Consider the following 5,000-nt stretch of genomic DNA (forward strand, 5'->3'; position numbering starts at 1 on the left):
CTAACCTACGTTGTGCCTTAACCTAACCTACGTTGTGCCTTAACCTAACCTACGTTGTGCCTTAACCTAACCTACGTTGTGCCTTAACCTAACCTACGTTGTGCCTTAACCTAACCTACGTTGTGCCTTAACCTAACCTACGTTGTGCCTTAACCTAACCTATGTTGTGCCTTAACCTAACCTATGTTGTGCCTTAACCTAACCTATGTTGTGCCTTAACCTAACCTATGTTGTGCCTTAACCTAACCTATGTTGTGCCTTAACCTAACCTATGTTGTGCCTTAACCTAACCTATGTTGTGCCTTAACCTAACCTATGTTGTGCCTTAACCTAACCTATGTTGTGCCTTAACCTAACCTATGTTGTGCCTTAACCTAACCTATGTTGTGCCTTAACCTAACCTATGTTGTGCCTTAACCTAACCTACGTTGTGAATTAACCTAACCTACGTTGTGCCTTAACCTAACCTACGTTGTGCCTTAACCTAACCTACGTTGTGCCTTAACCTAACCTACGTTGTGCCTTAACCTAACCTACGTTGTGCCTTAACCTAACCTACGTTGTGCCTTAACCTAACCTACGTTGTGCCTTAACCTAACCTACGTTGTGCCTTAACCTAACCTACGTTGTGCCTTAACCTAACCTACGTTGTGCCTTAACCTAACCTACGTTGTGCCTTAACCTAACCTACGTTGTGCCTTAACCTAACCTACGTTGTGCCTTAACCTAACCTACGTTGTGCCTTAACCTAACCTACGTTGTGCCTTAACCTAACCTACGTTGTGCCTTAACCTAACCTACGTTGTGCCTTAACCTAACCTACGTTGTGCCTTAACCTAACCTACGTTGTGCCTTAACCTAACCTACGTTGTGCCTTAACCTAACCTATGTTGTGCCTTAACCTAACCTATGTTGTGCCTTAACCTAACCTATGTTGTGCCTTAACCTAACCTATGTTGTGCCTTAACCTAACCTATGTTGTGCCTTAACCTAACCTATGTTGTGCCTTAACCTAACCTATGTTGTGCCTTAACCTAACCTATGTTGTGCCTTAACCTAACCTATGTTGTGCCTTAACCTAACCTATGTTGTGCCTTAACCTAACCTACGTTGTGCCTTAACCTAACCTACGTTGTGCCTTAACCTAACCCATATTGTACCTTAACCTAACCCATATTGTACCTTAACCTAACCCATATTGTACCTTAACCTAACCCATATTGTACCTTAACCTAACCCATATTGTACCTTAACGTAACCTAATTTGTGCCTTAACGTAACCTAATTTGTGCCTTAACGTAACCTAATTTGTGCCTTAACGTAACCTAATTTGTGCCTTAACGTAACCTAATTTGTGCCTTAACGTAACCTAATTTGTGCCTTAACGTAACCTAATTTGTGCCTTAACGTAACCTAATTTGTGCCTTAACGTAACCTAATTTGTGCCTTAACGTAACCTAATTTGTGCCTTAACGTAACCTAATTTGTGCCTTAACGTAACCTAATTTGTGCCTTAACGTAACCTAATTTGTGCCTTAACGTAACCTAATTTGTGCCTTAACGTAACCTAATTTGTGCCTTAACGTAACCTAATTTGTGCCTTAACGTAACCTAATTTGTGCCTTAACGTAACCTAATTTGTGCCTTAACGTAACCCATGTTGTGCCTTAACGTAACCCATGTTGTGCCTTAACGTAACCCAATTTGTGCCTTAACGTAACCCATGTTGTGCCTTAACCTAACCTATATTGTGCCTCAACCTAACCTATATTGCGCCTTAACCTGACGCACGTTGTCGCTGAACCTGCTCTGTAATTGTTATGCAACTCGTTAAATTAGTGTAGTGTTGCCTAACCGCAACCCTCGCAATATAGTTCGCTATTCGCACTGCCCGGTCCCCTGTGTATCGCGTCATGTTAAACACCTTGCAGGTGTTGCTGACTTTCCACATGCTCCTGCTATACACTGTAATGTGGATAGCAGCAGGACGTACATGCCCCCCCCCCTTCCCCCCTGCCTTCGCAAGCTGGTCGTTGAGAAGTTTGCATGTTCAATGCCCTTCGCATGCCGACGTACTCAGCCTACGTTGTGGTACGGCCTGTCACCTGTCCGCCGATGTACGCAAAACCCACAAACTGTACTGCACATTGGTCCGTATGTACTGAATGATACATCGTGGCACATGTGTGACCGTACGACGACTGCGCCTAGCAACGGCAGACCATACAGTCCAAATATTGTGCACGCAGCTACGTGTCGTCTCCCTATAAGAGCTGGATTGCAGTGTGGTACGCCATTCAGACGTGTGGGAGGAACGGACGCCCTGGATGGCGATCAGCATGAGCAGTCTGTTGATGTAGTGGAGCGTGTATTCGGACGTAGTCGTCTCTTCTCACACACCGTGATAGCATGTTGCACCGCGTTCCACATCTGCGACATCCTGCAGAGGCCGGCTGACAGTCGTTCGCGCAATGGACACCGCATACGTACGGGGGCTACCTTCCACGTGTTCTCGAGGCGTGCACATGTTGTTGCGTCTATGTGGGCAGACGTAGTGTGTTGTGACACCTGACACAGGCATGCAATACTCGTTGCAAATGGCGATGGACGTCTACGTTTGCTGGTGACGTTACGCAAATGAACAACAGGTAACCCGTTGTGGTGCGGTTGTTCTCGCTAGAGGTGAATCAGTGTTGGCGACGATCGGTCGAGCTATTAACCGGTTGTTTCAGGGATACCCACCATGCCCACGAACGTGAAAGGGGACCCACCATGCCCACGAACGCGAAAGGGGATCTGGGTGTGAGGCGATACGCGGCGGTGGCTGGGTGGGACCGTCCCCGGCCGGTGAGGGGGGGCCGCCCGGCGTGCTGGCAGCGCGGTGCGTGGGCGCACGCGCTACAGCCGGCTGGTGGGGGCGGCCAGTGGCAGGCGCGCCGGCCGACGGACGCGGCAGGCGGCGCAGCTGCGCGCCGGCGCCCCCTGCTCGCGGCGCCTTGCGGCCAAAGTAGGTCCTCGCGGGCCCGGTGCGAAGCGCGGTGGCCATCTGCAGTGTGCTGGTCCGATTGAGGACTGTGTGCGCTGAGGATGCGCCGCCGCCCGGCGCTCGGCGCCGCGACGCCGTCTGCTGCTCGGTCGCCCCAGCGGTTCTCGCAGGTGGTTTGTATCGCAGCTGTGCGGACGTGTTGGCGCGTGCGCTGTGCTGGGAGAGTTCGCTTCGGCACCCAAGTGGGGCTTTTGTCCTTCTGTGGCGCTGGCGTTGGAGCTGCCGGTCACCGTAGGTGGCGCGTGTTGTCTCCCGCCGGCAATGCCACGACAGCACGCTCCCGGGCCTCTGTCGGCAGCGGCAAGCTCAGTTGGGAGCACGGGTGGTCGCACCTAAAGCGTCTACTCGCCTAACTCCGGGCGATTGCGCCTCTCTCGAACCCGACCAAGTACTTAGGACGGCGCTGCGCGCCGCCGGGACCTGAGAGGGTTTCGAGGTGTGTTGTGCAGGGGAGCTCAGCCTCCTCCTGTTTGCAGAATAATTGAGCGGACGCTTGCGTGTTCGCGCGGGCCCCCGGGACACACTCCCGGGCGGCCGGCTGCTCAGCTCTAGTTGACGCAGCTCCCTGGTTGATCCTGCCAGTAGTCATATGCTTGTCTCAAAGATTAAGCCATGCATGTCTCAGTACAAGCCGCATTAAGGTGAAACCGCGAATGGCTCATTAAATCAGTTATGGTTCCTTAGATCGTACCCACGTTACTTGGATAACTGTGGTAATTCTAGAGCTAATACATGCAAACAGAGTCCCGACCAGAGATGGAAGGGACGCTTTTATTAGATCAAAACCAATCGGTCGGCTCGTCCGGTCCGTTTGCCTTGGTGACTCTGAATAACTTTGGGCTGATCGCACGGTCCTCGTACCGGCGACGCATCTTTCAAATGTCTGCCTTATCAACTGTCGATGGTAGGTTCTGCGCCTACCATGGTTGTAACGGGTAACGGGGAATCAGGGTTCGATTCCGGAGAGGGAGCCTGAGAAACGGCTACCACATCCAAGGAAGGCAGCAGGCGCGCAAATTACCCACTCCCGGCACGGGGAGGTAGTGACGAAAAATAACGATACGGGACTCATCCGAGGCCCCGTAATCGGAATGAGTACACTTTAAATCCTTTAACGAGTATCTATTGGAGGGCAAGTCTGGTGCCAGCAGCCGCGGTAATTCCAGCTCCAATAGCGTATATTAAAGTTGTTGCGGTTAAAAAGCTCGTAGTTGGATTTGTGTCCCACGCTGTTGGTTCACCGCCCGTCGGTGTTTAACTGGCATGTATCGTGGGACGTCCTGCCGGTGGGGCGAGCCGAAGGCGTGCGACCGCCTCGTGCGTGCTCGTGCGTCCCGAGGCGGACCCCGTTGAAATCCTACCAGGGTGCTCTTTATTGAGTGTCTCGGTGGGCCGGCACGTTTACTTTGAACAAATTAGAGTGCTTAAAGCAGGCAAGCCCGCCTGAATACTGTGTGCATGGAATAATGGAATAGGACCTCGGTTCTATTTTGTTGGTTTTCGGAACCCGAGGTAATGATTAATAGGGACAGGCGGGGGCATTCGTATTGCGACGTTAGAGGTGAAATTCTTGGATCGTCGCAAGACGAACAGAAGCGAAAGCATTTGCCAAGTATGTTTTCATTAATCAAGAACGAAAGTTAGAGGTTCGAAGGCGATCAGATACCGCCCTAGTTCTAACCATAAACGATGCCAGCCAGCGATCCGCCGCAGTTCCTCCGATGACTCGGCGGGCAGCCTCCGGGAAACCAAAGCTTTTGGGTTCCGGGGGAAGTATGGTTGCAAAGCTGAAACTTAAAGGAATTGACGGAAGGGCACCACCAGGAGTGGAGCCTGCGGCTTAATTTGACTCAACACGGGAAACCTCACCAGGCCCGGACACCGGAAGGATTGACAGATTGATAGCTCTTTCTTGATTCGGTGGGTGGTGGTGCATGGCCGTTCTTAGTTGGTG

At 51.4% G+C, this 5,000-nt stretch overlaps 1 non-coding gene across 1 annotated transcript in view; it reads left to right on the forward strand.

Moving 5' to 3' along the window:
- Positions 1–3,608: 3,608 nt before the first annotated feature.
- Positions 3,609–5,000, forward strand: part of LOC126444823 (small subunit ribosomal RNA) — a 1,909-nt gene continuing 517 nt past the window's right edge. Inside the window, exon 1 of the ribosomal RNA XR_007582770.1 lies at positions 3,609–5,000. This exon is cut by the window's right edge and continues 517 nt beyond it. This is a non-coding gene — a ribosomal RNA (small subunit ribosomal RNA).

This window comes from Schistocerca serialis, unplaced genomic scaffold (assembly GCF_023864345.2).
Source record: "Schistocerca serialis cubense isolate TAMUIC-IGC-003099 unplaced genomic scaffold, iqSchSeri2.2 HiC_scaffold_303, whole genome shotgun sequence".
NCBI classification, from domain to species: domain Eukaryota; kingdom Metazoa; phylum Arthropoda; class Insecta; order Orthoptera; family Acrididae; genus Schistocerca; species Schistocerca serialis.